Source organism: Mandrillus leucophaeus, unplaced genomic scaffold (genome assembly GCF_000951045.1).
Source record: "Mandrillus leucophaeus isolate KB7577 unplaced genomic scaffold, Mleu.le_1.0 Scaffold1026, whole genome shotgun sequence".
Classification (NCBI taxonomy): Eukaryota; Metazoa; Chordata; class Mammalia; order Primates; family Cercopithecidae; genus Mandrillus; species Mandrillus leucophaeus.
This window is the reverse complement of record NW_012098388.1, coordinates 844,761-861,903: the sequence shown is the minus strand read 5'-3', so window position 1 is coordinate 861,903 and position 17,143 is coordinate 844,761. Positions and strand designations below refer to the sequence as shown.

General features: G+C 35.1%; 1 protein-coding gene and 1 pseudogene across 2 annotated transcripts in view; both read left to right on the top strand.

Annotated features, from left to right (window-relative positions):
* The window catches only part of LOC105537767 (interleukin-1 receptor accessory protein-like 1), an 847,405-nt gene that overhangs the window by 309,037 nt on the left and 521,225 nt on the right, over positions 1 to 17,143 (top strand). The window lies entirely within an intron of this gene.
* LOC105537759 lies at positions 194 to 1,008 on the top strand (annotated as a pseudogene). Its single transcript, XR_001005771.1, has one exon. The product of XR_001005771.1 is annotated as a 60S ribosomal protein L7 pseudogene (transcript).

Genomic DNA, 17,143 nt, shown 5'->3' with positions numbered 1-17,143 from the left:
AAAAAATTAGCCGGGCATGGTGGTGGGAACCTGTAGTTCCAGCTGCTCGGGAGGCTGAGGCAGGAGAAATGTCATGAACCCCTGAGGCAGAGCTTGCAGTGAGCCAAGACTTCGCCACTGCACTCCAGCCTGGGCGACAGAGTGAGACTGCATCTCAAAAGAAAATAAAAAGGAGAAAAAAAAAAAGCCCTTTTTCCGGCTGGAACCATGGAGGGTGTAGAAGAGAAGAAGAAGAAGGTTCCTGCTGTACCAGAAACCGTTAAGAAAAAGCGAAGGAATTTCGCAGAGCTGAAGATCAAGCGCCTGAGAAAGAAGTTTGCCCAAAAGATGCTTCGAAAGGCAAGGAGGAAGCTTATCCATGAAAAAGCGAAGCACTGTCACAAGGAATATAGGCAGATGTAAAGAACTGAAATTCGAATGGCAAGGATGGCAAGAAAAGCTGGCAACTTCTATGTACCTGCTGAACCCAAATTGGCGTTTGTCATCAGGATTAGAGGTATCAATGGCGTGAGCCCAAAGGTCTGAAAGGTGTTGCAGCTTCTTCGCTTTCGTCAAATCTTCATTGGAACCTTTGTGAAACTCAACAAGGCTTCGATTAACATGATGAGGATTGTAGAGTCATATGTTGCATGGGGGTACCCCAATCTGAAGTCAGTAAATGAGCTAATCTATAAGCGTGATTATGGCAAAATCAATAAGAAGCGAATTGGTTTGACAGATAACGCTTTGATTGCTCGATCTCTTGGCATCATCTGCAGGGAGGATCTGATTCATGAGATCTATACTGTTGCAAAACGCTTCAAGGAGACAAATAACTTCCTGTGGCCCTTCAAATTATCTTCTCCACGAGGTGGAATGAAGAAAAAGACCACCCATTTTGTAGAAGGTGGAGATGCTGGCAACAGGGAGGACCAGATCAACAGGATTATTAGAAGAATGAACTAAGGTGTCTACCATGATTATTTTTCTAAGCTGGTCAGTTAATAAATAGTACCTGCTCTCAAATTGGGGGGGAAAATAAAAGAAACCTTGCAGACCGGAAGGGAGTGGGATGATATATTCAACATACTGAACAAAAAAGAACAGTCTAACGAGAATACTATATCTGGAAAAACTGTCCTTCAAAAATGAAGGAGAGGCCAAGCATGGTGGCTAACGCCTTTAATCCCAGCACTTTGGGAGGCTGAGGTGAGCAGATCACTTGAGGTCAGGAGTTTGAGACCAACCTGACCAACATGGTGAAACCGCATCTCTACTAAAAATACAAAAATTAGCTGGGTGTGGTGGTGCATGCCTGTAATCCCAGCTACTAGGGAGGTTGAGGCTGGAGAATTGCTTTAACCTGGGAGGTGGAGGTTGTGGTGAGTCAAGATCGTGCTATTGCACTCCAGCCTGGGTGACAAGAGCAAAACTCCGCCCCCATGCCCCCAAAAAAGGAGAAATTAAGACTTTCCCAGGTAAACAAAAGCTGCAGGAATTCATCACCAGTAGACCTGCCCTACATGAAATGCTAAAGAATATCATGTAAGTTGAAAGGATGCTAGACAACAACATGAAACCATATAAAAATATTAAAATTTTTGATAAAAGTGAATATATAGACGAATATAGAATCATGCAGTATTGTAATGTTAATATGTAAATCACTTTTAATTCTGGTATATAATTTAAAATACAAAACCATTTTAAAAACCTATAGATCCGTAATAATAGATACATGATATAAAAAGATGTCATTTGCAACATCAGTAACATAAAATGTGTGTATGGGAGAGATATAAAGGAGTAGAGATCTTTTATGTGATTGAAGTTATCAGTTTAAAATAGACTCCTATAACTTTATTTAATCCCCATAATAACCACAAAAAAAATACCTATAGAAAATAATCCTATGAATCCTATTACAACATGTGCCAGTTTCCTCAGTGAATAAGAAGAAATAAAATTTTTGGCGTGTATTCATATCTTTTAATAAAACCCTATGCAAACCTCTCTTTCTTTTTGTATAAATGAAGTAGTATTGGATAAATATTTATAATAAAAATACTGGCTTTTGTCAATCTTGTTAAAGTTGAATATTGATAATTTAGTGTGATCTAATATAGCTCTATCCAATACAAATTTTTGTGATGTTGAAACTTTTCTGTATCTATATTGTCCTATACGGTAATCACTAGCTATGTGGAGCTATAAAGCATTTGAAATATGGCCATTGCTACTGAGAAATATAATTGATTTAGTTTAACTTAAATTTAAATAATCACATGTGAACACATATTGCACAGATCTATGGAGTGAGGCTTGTAAATATTGCCAGTGGCAAGGAAGTAACAAGCCTAACTATAAATAATTTTTGCTATGTTTCTCTAGTAGAAACTTTCAAACCAACTTACATTCTTTTTGCCTGCTTATACGTGAGTTAAGTAAATAAAAATGAAGGTTTTTAGAAAAAATCCTTTAAAAATAATGACTTTGTGTATTTTAGCATACAAAATTTAAAATCTTATACCAACACTTGTAATCATATAAAATAAAATGTAACAGACATCTTTCATTATTTGTAACTAATGTGTGTATTTAATTCAATTTAATCTGATACCATTCCTTGGAAACTAAATGCTTTTCAAATGATAATTCTTAGAATTTTTACATATCTTAGAAGTGTTTCTTTTGTTCTTTGTTTTTTGTTTGTTTGTTTATAAAATAAGGATATGTTACACTTTTCTGCTAGTGATCTAAATGATGCGAGATATGTAATCTTGGGAGAAACTAGATTTGGAATTTTGGTGGTAAACTAGTAACATGAACATGTAAGTAATTAAATGACAGTCAGAAATTGTTATCTAGAAGTAGATGTATTGGTCATCTCAGAAAATAACCATACACAAAATACAGAGATATATAAAAATGCCTGGGATCAACTAATTTTTTTTTTTTTTTTGGAGACAGAGTCTCGCCCTGTCGCCCAGGTTGGAGTGCAGTGGCACAATCTTGGCTCACTGCAAGCTCCGCCTCTCAGGTTCACACCATTCTCCTGCCTCAGCCTCCCGAGTAGCTGGGACTACAGGTGCCTGCCACCACGTCCGGCTAATTTATTTTTGTATTTTGAGTAGAGAAGGGGTTTCACCGTGTTAGCCAGGATGGTCTCGATCTCCTGACCTCATGATCCGCCCGTCTCAGCCTCCCAAAGTGCTGGGATTACAGGCATGAGCCACCATGCCCAGCTAACTAAAATTTTTTATGAAGCTATTTTTGATTATCCTACAAATAGGAATTTGATGAATACTAAGGTATAGAACTTTGGAAACGTTATACTTCGAAAGGTGTTGAATTACGGCTTCTGGGAAATTATACCAAAATAGTCTGCTGTTGAAGTGAAGCAAAGTTTATTGCTTATTGTGATAATGGGGACTATTAGCCTTGACAGAATCTCATTCTAGAGAAGGAAGGACGTAGACTGTCTGTCATCTTCCTCTCTTTCACAAACAGTGCCAGGAATAATATCACAGAATCCTAGAGTATCTATATTGGAAAATATATTTGAGATTATTTTGGCCAATCTCCTTTTATAAACAAGCTTTTGAATTCTGAGATTGATTACTAAATTAACATGCATTGTTTCATCTAGTTTTTTTGTGACTGATTAGAGAACATACCTTATTATTTTATCATTCAAACTTGAACTTAAAGGCAGAGAAAGGATGCAAAATAAAATATTTATAGATTATTTGGCAAAGTATAAGTATCTCACATCTGTAAAATTTTAATAAAATTCTACAAAGTTTTTGTGTAACGCTTGCCTAATGTGATTTATCTGTCAATTGATATATAGATTCCATTAAAAATTCATTTTTAAAAAGGTGAAATTATGACTGTCATAAATGTAAAATAAAACGATTAAAAATTTTATTTAGCTCAACAGTTAATGAGGAAACCAGTAAGATGTTACAACTGGTAAAAAGAGAATTTTAAAAAACACAAAACACACAGATACAGTCAGTTAGGAATTGTAAAATGAATGTACAAATAGATGCAAAAAAAAAAAATGCTTCGTATCCACAAGACAGTAATCAGTTGCATCTCCAGGACACACAATTAATTTATATATCTATGGACAATAATCATTATAATTATTATAATCAGTTTTCTACAATTTACAGAGAGGTAAAATAACTCAAGTCAGTGAAAGGCGGACATATCAGAAAGTTGCTGTAGCGAGCACATCCAGTTAACTTTCTGCCTATTTCAAGGACTTTCACAATTTTTTTCTTATAACCCCAATGAAGATGAGAAATGGTTTTCACTTTACCCTACTCCCCATCACGTCATATTAGTGTTGCCTTTTTGACTCATTAGTGTTATTTGCTTGATTCCTGTAGCCATTTTAATATAAAAATGTGAAATTCCTACTCTCAAGTTGAACATAGAAGATAGTCAATATTCTAAATTTAAAAGGTTAAAAACTTAGGTATTTGTTTTTAATTTTAACATTATATGTTTAATAAAATAAGAAACTTGAGCACCGTATTATTTATGGCCTGCATAATCCGTTGGATTTACCTAATTCATGGATTTTAATACACATGTTGTCTTTAGGTTACCCCTGAGGGCAATTGTTTTCGCATACCTAGCATAAAGCAGGCATCCACTATAAGATTTTTTCCGATTTCATGTAAAAAGGTTAAATGCTGGTTTGGTGGATCCTGCTTCAACATTGTGAAAATAACATATGAACTACACGTCTTTTGGGAAATTATATGTGGATATATCTACAGATGTAGATATAATAGATATAAACCAGTAAGAAAGGAAATCTAACTTTTTAGTGATTTCCTTTTTACTTTAAAAAATTTGCTATTGAATTTTTTCAGTTAAATAGTAACAAAAATAGCTAACAAAATAGGCGCCATACAAAATTTAATTTGCCCCTTTATAACTTTTTAAATTCCTTTATACTGCATAAACCACAGATTTTTTGTTTCTAGCCTATAGTTTCTGCCTAAAATACAGGAAATGATACTTAGTTACAATACCAGAATGAAACCATTAAAAGTTTTGGATGCTGGTTTAAGTGATATACCACTTAAATAATGACCCAACTTTGTCTAAATTCTTCAAGAACTAGAATATATATAATTTTATTATATTATCTCCTTTTCACGTTGTTTCTTTTCCTTTGGATCTGATTTTTCAAAACTTACAGTCTAATAATGTATCACTCTGTAAAGTAACATTCCTTATAAGATTTTTAAAGTAGAAAGTCTTTTCACATGAAGATATATATGTACTATATACATATATACATATATGTATATATTTCTAAACCCTTATGTTCTTTGTGTAATTGATGGAGGATTATTCTGTAGAGAACAACCAAAGTTGCAAATCATGGAGAAAATCTCTCTGAAGTGCAAGTAAGATAAAGAATAAAATAATTGGAGCATTGTTGTTTTTAAAAAAAGCTTCTCTTGGAAAATGTCCTTTAGTATACATGGTTAGAAAAATAATGAATCCTAGCTTTAAATTTGTGTGATTTAACTTAGTTTACAAATGTTTATGTATCTCATTAATGGAAAAACGTTTTAGCAATGAAGATTAACATGAATTGATTTGTAATAATTAGCATGTTTAATTTCAAGGATACTACCTCAAAACACTGAATTAAGTTTTAAATAATTTATTATACATTTGACCACACAGAGCCTACACCAAGCTATTATGATGTGGTTATGTTTGTTTTAATACTTCAATCTCCACATAGATAGCACAAGATAACCTCATATTCATAATATTCTAAGTGCATGCATGAAAAAATCAAAACTATTATTTGAATAACAAAGCTCATGGGCCGAGGAAATGATGCCAAACTATCTTTTAGGAAATTACAGAGTAAAATAAGTTATTTACTTTAGGTACAGTATTAATTATTGATTTAACATTCACATCTCTGATAAAGAGTTACCTACTAGTGTCAGAAATCACATATATCTCCGAGGTTTTACTATGGCTTGAATGCCTCCTCCACACATTCAGGTGTTTCCAATGTGATTGTATTGAGAGGTAGAGTCTTTAAACAATGATTAGGCCATGAAGGCTCCTCCTGTGTGAATGTGATTAAGGCCCTAATTAAAGAGGTTTCACTCAATGTTCAGCTGTCTTGCTCTTCCACCTTCCACCATGTGAGAACTCAGCCTTCCTTCCCTCCGGAAGACGGAGAAAGAAGGCCCTTGCTTGACATCAAAATGCCAGCGCGTTGATCTTGCACTTCCTAGCCTCCAGAATTGTAAGAAATAAGTTTTTGTTCTTTATAAGTTAAAAACATATAAATGCATAAATAAATAATTTATTATACAATATTTAAGGAATACCTAAGCACATGTGTGCTCACCATCTAGCTTAAGTAATAAAACATTGCCAAAGCAGTGAAATACCCTCCTCTTTGTCTGTTCCCTCCCTTCCCTGATCATCTCTCCCGTCTTCCAGATATACTTACCATTCTGAATATAGTGACAATCATACTATGCATTTGTTATTTCTTTTTTTTTAAATATAGGTATCTATCCCCAAGCAATATATAGTATTGTTTTACAGTTTTTAACTTTGCATAAATGGAGTGATAAAATATGTGTTCTGAAACACACTTTTGCTTTGTTCATTGTACTTGTGAAATTCATTTGATATGTGTAGCTCTAGTTTATTCTTTATCAGTGATATATAATATTTCACCGTTTAGTCTACATTATCAAATGGTGGCCTGCCCAGAAAAGAATGTGGTAAAAGATAAAAACCTAAGTTGGGCAATATTCTGATTATTATGATTACTGTCAGATTTATTGAACTAAAGTTTATTTTGAATCAACTGGCAATGAAAAAATATTCATATTTAATATGACCATAAATCAGCTTTTCTATTGCCTTTGCATCAATAATTTAAAAATAAGTAAATAATGCACTGATTCAGTAGTCAGGGGCTAGTTATCCCAATTCTATCTAATTTGGAGGTAATATATTAGGTAGGAAACCTAAGAGTATCAGTACTGATTAGTGATTTGAGGCAGAAAACTTGAAAGTTAGGCTGGGAATTGCTAGTAAGGTTCTGGATTCAATCATGATGAAGTGACTTGGTTTGATGTGCCTAAGGACCCTGTCTAATGAGTTGTATTATCTTACTAGGCCACATACTGGTAAAAAAACCCAAAAACTAAAACATAAAAGCAAGTGAATGTTAATGATGTCTCAAAAGAGCTCATTAATTAGTCAGTCAGCACTTCAACACAGAAAAAATTTCTGGCCATGTGGCCCTCACTCCGCCTTAGCCTTAGCAGGTAGAAAAACTAAATGCTTGAGGAGTATTTGCTACTAATTGCCTCTGATGGGTATGCCATGTCTGGTCTTGTTTTGATATAGAGGGCAAAAAACATGATAGCCAATGAACATTAAATTGCCAAAGTGGGTGTGACACAGCAAGAACATTTACCATTTCTACCATGTTTCATCATAAATGGGAGAAATAATATTGGAGTTGTGGAGGCAGGAATTTTGCAGATATCACAGACCTGAGTCATGGACAGCCATGTATGCTATCCATTATCCAAAAAAAGAAAAAAAAAAGTCCTTTTAAAATGGTATTAGTCATGTCTACAGGATATTTTCTGTTTTGTGTAAAATGCTTCCTGAAATTTTCATGCTAATATAACATTAAATATTTCTGTTGTATAACCATCTCAGTAGAACTTGGTTTTCCTTTTTTTTAAGACATGAATTTTAAGTGGTGGTCATTATGATATCATTGAAAGGAAAGCCAAACTAACAATAGTTACCAAATACAGCCCTTTTATTACCTCTTTCCCAAAGAATCTCCATTTTATTTACCGTTTGACAAATGCAACCTATTTTATAAGTAGCAAAAACTCTGCAGGCAGAGTGCATCTTTTTTTGTTGTTGTTGTTGAGACGTGGTCTCACTCTGTCGCCCAGGCTGGAGTGCAGTGGTGTGATCTTGGCTCACTGCAAACTCTGTCTCCCGGGTTCATACCATTCTCCTAGCCTCCCGAGTAGCTGGGACTACAGGTGCCTGCCATCACACCCAGCTAATGTTTTGTATTTTTTTAGTAGATATGGGGTTTCACTGTGTTAGCCAGGATGGTTTCGATCTCCTGACCTCGTGATCCACCCATCTCGGCCTCCCAAAGTGCTGGGATTACAGGCGTGAGCCACTGCGCCTGGTCCAGAGTACATTTTTAATACTTTATTGCATTAAGACTCTTAGGTTTAAAAAAGTAGTTATTTCTGTTAACTTTAGTATTTTTCACTTTATAGAAAAAGCTTATGTCTGAATTTTCCTATTTTGGTGTTCCTGGATTTAGTAAGATGATATAAAATACTATACTAGTTTAAGATATTATTAGTACTTTACTACTAAGAATGTATTATTAGGATTTAATTATTTATTCTTGCCTATATATATTAGACTATATATTTGACTTTGTATTTGCATAAAGAGCATATTATTACAATCCCTAACATTTCTTAGATTGTAAGACAAACCTATATTCAGATGAGAATATATATTGAAGATTCCATACCTATAAGCCTGAGATAAATGTATGATTTGATGAGGGGAGGAAAAGAATTTATAATAATGATAAAAGCTATTAACACTAAAATATTGCAGGATTTTTAGCATAGTATCATTATCTACAAGAAGAAATGGTTATATTTGCAAGTGAAATAGTACCATGTGAATTCGAATGGCTGGGCTAGAAATTAGGAAGTTGGTACTATTTGGAATGAAGCACTTATCTTTTTTCTTTTTCTGAAAATATATCTTTTTTCACTCATCTCTTCTCTCCAACATCTTTCAAGTTATTAAACAGGTCGCCTAAGGGAGAAACCATCTCTAGAAAAATTGTAGTAAGTTCTTTAGGGCTTTCGTACTTGGCTTCAGTTTCTCCTACCTTTCATAATAGATTCACCCTCTTTGTTCACCTTTCTAAAGGAGGCATTGTAAGGAAGCTTTCTTACAGCAAATTTACAATATCTGGTGATGTCTGACTCCTTTTTTTTTTCTTAGGCTAGACACTTTCTCACTGAAAGAAGCCTTTTGTCAGCATCTATTATGCTACTTTCCCACTGTTACAAATCCTCTATATTTTCTTAAATAGGACAGATTATATGAGGAATCCAGTTCCAATGCCGTAGCACTTGAATTTAAATGTGGGCAGTGTTTTATTCTCCTAATTTCTGTAAACTCTGATAGTTGCTTTAAGAGAACCTGCCTTTTTTGTTTGCTTTGTTCAGTGGTTAAACTTTAATAGTAAGTGACGAGGAAACATAGATAAAAGAATGCCTTTAAAGGACATGAATTCTTCTCTCAGTTTGGAACAAACACCTTAGCTTCAATGTCTCTGCCACTTAGCATATTTAATTTCTTTGGTATGTGAATGTTTGTCCACAGTGTTCAAATGAATCTGACTTGAAAAGCTCAGGCATTTTTAGGATATATTTTGGCATTAATAAATAGTGTGTTTTGACTTCAGAGCTGTTAATTACCCCTAGTTCCCTGATAAAATACTTGTAATTGGATTTTTTGGGTCAATATTAAAGTGTGTTTGAGTTTCAAGAGAGACATGAGTAATTTTTAATATAGAACAATATATTTAATATCTTACATTTATTTTTGGAAAGTAATTCATTGTATTTAAATTTCTCAAGTATTCAAAGCACCAAGGAAAATTATAGACAATAGTTTCTATTATTATTTGCTTATTTTTCTATTGGAAAAACTTGTTTTTTTTCTCACGATACAAACAAGTTTTTTCAGTTAGCTTAATAACTTTGAACAACACCTTTATTTGACACTACATTTAACTGTTGTCAAAAATGTTATTTAATCATGGTTTAATAATTAATAAACCATTGGGTACTTTCTACATAAGCATTTTAGTTATTTTATAATAAAGTCCTTCATAGGAGATACTAGTTGAGGTGAAAATAGTTCCTATCAGTATAAGCCCAAGAACTCTTGTCTGATAGTTAAGCAACAAATAATTATTGTGCCCTCATAGAAACCACTGGTAGCTCTTTCATGAATGAATGACAATAGTTCACTTTGTAGTTAATAATGTATGAAGACAGATGAAGGTGTTTGTGACAGATAATACTCCTTTGTGAAATACAGAATCACTGTACTGCAAATATTGTTCATTAAGGGAGTGGTATTTGTCTGGATTAAGTAGTTTTTGGTAGCATGTATGCATAACCAATTCAAAAATGCTTAATGAAAATTTATCATTATGATAGTTATAAGGTTATTTTGTAGAATACAACGTTTGCAAATGCAGGCAGGATTCACAAAGGAGAGAAGGTAGAATAGGCGAGCTGTCAGGAACTCAGGTAGAACTCTCAATGTAGTCTCTGAGGTTACTTGCTCTCTTGATTTAATTAATTAATTCAGTCAGTCAGTTGGTCATGTGTCTATTTATTCAACAGGTGTTTATTAAGGATCGTGTGTCTAATCCACGCACTGGAACTATGTATAATACAGACTTGACTTAAAAATTAATAATAATATATAATTCACAAACCATGCAGTTGACCCATTTAAATTGTATAATTTTATGATTTCTACTAATAACCATAGAGTTGTGCAAGCATCACTACACTTTTAGAACATTTTCTTTACTCCATTAACAGTCAATCCCTATCCCCCTTTCTCCTGCCACTAGCAACCACTCGTCTGCTTTCTGTTGGTATGGATCTGCCTGTTGTGGATATTTCATATGAAATGAGTCATGTAATATGTGGTATTTCATGACTGGCCTACTTCACTTAGCACACTGTAATCCGAAGTTAATCCGAAGTACTCCTTCTTTTTTTGCAGAATAATATACCATTGTATGGATACAACACATTTTATTTATCCTTTCATCAGCCAACAGACATTTAGGTTGTTTCTACCTCCTGGTTATTATAAATAATACTGCTATGAACATTCTCTTGCAAGTTTTTGTGTGGATATATTGGTGGTTTGTGTTTAAAGTATTGAGGAACCAGATTTACCAAAACAGCTGCATCATTTTCCACTCCAACTAATAGTGTCTGAGGATACCAGTTGCTCCACATCCTTACCAATACTTGTTACTGGTCTTTTTCATTATGGCCATCCTAGTAAGTATGAAATAAAATATCATTGGAGTTTTAATTTCTCTTTCTCTAATGACTGATGATACAGAACATTCTTCATATACTTATTAGATATTTATATATCTTCTGTGGAGATACAAATCTTTATAGCTTTTGGTAATTTTTAAATTCGGTTTTCTGTCTTATTGAATTATAAGAGTTCTTTATATGTTCTAGATGCAAGTCCCTTATACATATGATTTGAAAGTATTTTTTCTCATTCCTTAGGTTCCCTTTTTACTATCTGGACTGTGTCCTTTGAAACACAAGAGTTTTAAATTTTGATAATCTCTAATATATCTATTTTTTGTCTTTTTTGTTTTAAGTGAATAACTAGTAAGTCTGCCTAACTTAAGATCACAAACACTTCTATATTTTCTTCAAAGAGTTTTATAGATTTAGCTCTTACATTGAGGTCTGTGATTTATTTTGAGGTAATGTTTGTGTGTGGTGTGAGGATGGAGTCCAATTTCATTCTTCAAACTTCTTTTTTTCCCCTTTTACTTTAGAGCAAGCTATTGCTATGTTGCCCAGGCTGATCTCAAACTCCTGGGCTCAAGCAGTCCTACCGCCTCTGCCTCCCTATGTGCCTGGCCATTTTCATTATTTTACATGTGGATATTCAGTTTTTCTAGCTTGATACCTATTTTTATAATCTAATAGAAAAGACTAGTGCTCCTCAAACTTCAATGTTAGTAAGAATCACCTGAGGTTCTTGCTAAAATGCAAATTTTGTTATAGTTGTGGGACCTGAGAGGCTGTTTTCCTAGAAACTTCCTAGGTGATGCTGCTGATTCTGGTACTGGGACTTTTTTATTGTTTGTTTATTTTTGAGACTGTCGCCCAGGCTACAGTGCAGTGTTGTGATCACAGCTCACTACAGACTTGACCTCCTGGGGTCAAGAGATCCTCCCACTTCAGCCTCCAGAGTAGCTGAGACTATAGGCATGCCCCACCATGCCTGGTGTATTAGTCCATTTTCACAGTGTTATAAAGAACTGCCTGAGACTGGGTAATTTATAAAGGAAAGACGTTTAATTGACTCACAGTTCAGCCTGTCTGGGGAGGCCTCGGGAAAGTTACAATTATGGTGGACGGCAAAGGACAAGCAGGTACCTTCTTCACAAGGTGGCAGGAAGGAGAGTGAACACAGGAGGAACTACCAAACACTTACAAGACCATCAGATCTCGTGAGAACTCACTATCAAGAGAACAGTATGGGGGAAACAGCCCCCATGATCCAATTACCTCCATCTGGCCTCTCCCTTGACACATGGGGATTATAATTCAAGATGATATTTGGCTGGGGACATAAAACCTAACCATATCACCTGGCTAATTTTTGTATTTTTTGTAGAGACACGGTTTCACCATGTTGCCTGGGCTGGTCTTGACTCCTGGGCTTAAATGAGCTGCCTTCCTTGGCCTCCCAAAGTGCTGGGATTGCAAGCATGAACTGTGCCTGGCCCGTCCTGGGACATTTTGAATAGCAAGGAAATAGCCAAATGCTAACCAAAGAATTACAAGTGCATTCTAACTGTGCATCTGTTTTATTTTCACCTCTCTGACCACTGGCTTTCTTTACTGTTTCCTGTATGTGGGAGACTGTAACCTCTATACTGCTTCCAGGATCACATCCCATTAGATCAAGCAATAAACTTAGGAGTTGGAAAATGGCATTGCTAAGCCTGAGTTTTTAATTCCCAGCAGAGATTAGCCAATTGGCTACTTTAGATGTATCAGCTCTTAGGTGTTGAGTTCTTAGTTCTATCAGCTGTGGCTAGGGGTCTGGCTTGTGGAGGGCTCAGTAAGTCAGTGGCAGCTCACAGAGAAGAGAGTTGTGGGCTGACCAGAAACTGAATACTTTTCTACAGATGTGGAATTGACCTTCTGTGTCATTTCACAGAAGTCTGGGCATCTTTTACTTTAAATTGAAAAATTTTAAAGGCATGATAATGAGTAGGAGTCAGGAATTCTCCAAATGACTGTTACTGACCAATTCTGCGCAGAGGAGGGGGAAAAAGAATTTTCCTTGATTACCAGCTAAACTGTGTTTCATATTTAGCAACATGAATGATTTGTCTGACTTCATTAAGGACTCCCGTTGGAACACAGGCAGTCCTAGTGCAGACTATTGAGTGGGCAGTCATGGGTAAGGTACTGAGCCTTTGTGGAAGCTTTCTCATTTATAGACTGAGGAATAATAGCTGTTCTGCAAAGACATTTTTAATCATTTTGTTTCTAGAACAAAGTGTAGGTGCTGAATCTGTTAGTTTTCCTCTCTTTCCCCGCCTTCCTACTTCCAGAAAAGATTTTCTGTGATTTACATATAAATGATCAAGTATAATAGGGCCATTAAATTAAGGATAAAAGAAGAGCCCTCTAATGGAAAGAGAACATAGTTTTTTTATAAAAATCAAGGATAAGATGGTTACTGTAACTGAACAAAAATTTAACTATGAGCTTTCTGGCACACATCATAAAAACAGAATAGATTAAGTTGTTTTTAATATATAAAAAATTTTAAATACCAGTTTGTTAGGAGAGAGAAAATGTTTTTTTCTATCATTAAAATTATGTTTACATAGAATAATAAGACAAATAGAATGACATAATTGACAATGATTTAAAAGTATCAAATGATAAAAATTTTTCCAGTGTGCTCCTTGAATTCTAGCCTCTGCATACTGTCTAGTTTCTCATTTTTAGATATTTGTTACATCAGCATCCCGCTTCCAGGTACCAAAATCTGTATTAGTTTCTTATTGCTGCTATAACAAAATACCACAAATTGAGTGGCTTAAAACAACACAAATGTATTCTTACAGTTCTGGAGATCCAGAGTCCAAAATGGGTCTCAGTGTGTTAAAATCAAGATGTTAGAGGGCTGAGTTCCCTATGCAGCCTCCAGGGGAATCTATTTCCTTACCCTCTCCAGTTTCTAGTGGCCACCTGCATTCCTTGGTTTGTACCCCCTACCCTTTCCTCTGTCTCTAAAGCCAGCAACCTCAGTCCTTATTGTTCTTCCATCTCTATTGGTTATATGCTACCTCCTTCTAATTTTATGGACCTGTTATTACATCTGCTGACTTAATTTCCCTTTGTCAATAAAACTAACGTATTCACCAGTTGTAGGGATTAGGAACTAGGTCTCTTTTTTTAGGGGCATAAGAAGGGAGGGCATTATTCTGGTAACCAAAATGATCACTTAGGATGCCAATCCCTTGATAAAATCTAAAAGCATCATATTCAGTACTGGTTGTGTAAAGCATTTCTATAAGGAACTTAAGTAATAGAATCCAAGTACATAACTTTTTTTTTTTTTTTGTAGTCTTAACATGATCTAAATTTAGGAGATTTTAGAGAAGTAGATCTTTATCCCTGGCCTCCATGTTTTCACTTTTAATTTTTAGCTTTCTTAATTTGCCTATTTTTTGGAGTTGTGTGTGATCATTTGAGACAAGATTGGGATTTTTATTGTAGAACCATTTAAACAACCAGCTTTACCTTATCTATTGAATGTCTCTGTTCTAGCTCCCTCTTTCTTTGTCCCTTATAAAGGGAAACCAGTAGTCTGTTAGTGAAAAGAGTGGGAAAACCACTAACTTATTGTAAGAATATTAACTTTTACATATCACATAAAACATATACTAGGTCTGTTACATAGTACGAAGAATAAGTTGCTACAGTGCCAATAAGCATGCAAATAAATTTGATAATTAACAGCTGGTAGGATTTACCCATTTATTTACTCATCATCTATTGAACATCTAATATTGGAATTATAGTGAGTAACAAAACAGTGGACCATAGCTTATATCAGTAATCTTCATGGTTGCATGCAAATGAAAGAAAAAAATAGAATGAGGATTTATGTGCTTAGGGCAAACACTAACATAGAGCCATTTCTTAGGCACTGTTTAGCACACATCAACTGATTTTATACTATATAATTACAATGCTTAGATGAAAAGAGATAATACAATGATAGTTTTAATAAAATTAAATTTAACTCCTCTTGTTTCACTGTTACTGTTTTTCAATTAGGAAGCATCATGCCATTTGAAATTTCGATAATATAATATTCTTTTCAATATTTAGATAGCAGTTATGTTAAAAAATATTGCAAATTTTCCATTTTGCTTTTCACTTCATATTATCGCCCTATTTGGACGTTTAATTTGTCTGGCTTGTTTTGTTGCCTGTGCTATACAATCTCTTATATTTCTGCTTTTCTTCAATCCTTCCTGCAGATTGCCATTAGACTCCTTTCCTAAAGAATAATCTTTGTTGTGAGAGTCTCTTGCCTACCATCTGAAATGCTGATGGCTGAAATTCAAGGCTTTCTAAGAGATGGCAGAAACTAACTTTTTTTGCCTCATATTTTATATCACTACATTCTTGAAAGTTTGAAGTGTAATAATTCACACAAATTCATCACATAAAACTTTAATTTGTTTTCATTTGCAGTATTCCCCATGAGTAGGATAGCAATTTCCATCGTGACTTGCTCAAATATTACTCAGCCTTTGTTGTGTAGATCAAAGGTCACTTTTGTGAAGCTTTCCAAGTTGACTTCAGCTTTCAGGAATTTCCTTCATCTAACTCTTTAAGAAATTTGGGCTAGTTTATATATAACCCAGAAATAATGGCTATGTGACTCCAACTCTATAGAGAATAACATTTTTAAAATCCGCATCTAATCATCTTAAATAATAAGGTGTACTTTTTGCTAGATTATACCATTACATGCACAAATTTCTCCAGAAATCCTCTGTAAGAGCTTCCCAAAGTTTTATATTCATGTCAGCTGCAAAAATTCTTTCTCTGGCTTCCTCCCATTCATGTTTGTTCATTGCTTAGATTAAGCCACTTCACCTTCCTCATCCTTTTTTTTTTTTTTTTTTTTTGGTGTGTGTGTGACAGTCTGGTTCTGTTGCCCAGGCTGGAGTGCAGTGACATGATCTCGGCTCACTGCAACCTCCGCCTCCCTGGCTCAAGCCATCTTCCTGCCTCAGCCTCCCAGGTAGCTGAGACCACAAGTGCATGCCTCCATGCCTTCCTCCTCCATTTTATCACATCATGACGCTCTGTCTTCTTGCTGGAAGTTGTCATTGGAACTTCTGCTGTTTTCTACTTCCTAGGGAACCCAGATTTTTCATACTTCACTCTTAACCCATGAGTTTCCCTCAGAGTTCAAGAAACTTCTAGGTAATAGCAGTTCTCTCATTCTAACTGATTTTTGTTGTGAGACATCCTTGTGGAGACTTTCTGGTAAATAAAACTTTCTACTATTGTCTTTTCCATATCATTTTCAACAAGTACTTTCTATAACTGGTAATAGTGTATGTTTAATCTACTCTTCAAAACTAAGGGGAAAAATGAGGACAGGAAGTACTTTTTTGTTACTCATGGCTTAACTCAGAGGTCCCCAAACCTCAGGCCACAGACCGATACCATATATGGCCTTTTAGGAACTGGGGCACACAGCAGAGTTATACAATGGGTGAGTGAGCATTACTGCCTGAGCTCTGTCTCTATCAGATCAGCAGTGGCATTAGATTCTCATAGTAACAGGAACCCTATTGTGAATTGTGTATGCCAGGGAGTGAGGGATCTAGGTTGTGTGCTTCTTATGAGAATCTAATGCCTGATGATCTGAGGTGAAACAGTTTCATCCTGAAACCCTCCCCACCGTCTGTGGAAAAATTGTCTTCCATGAAACTGATCCCTGGTGCCAAAATGATTGAGGGCCACTGGCTTAACCTTTAGCAAGTCCTCTTCTTTGGTTGAAATACAAGTAGCAAATTAAGCTTCAGTCACATATTTTCTTTCCTGTTTTTTTTTTTTTTTTCCGTTGGTTTGTTTTATTTTTTTTGAGATGGAACCTCACTCTGTCACCCAGGCTGGAGTGTAGTGGTGCGATCTCAGCTCACTGCAAGCTCCGCCTCCCGGGTTCA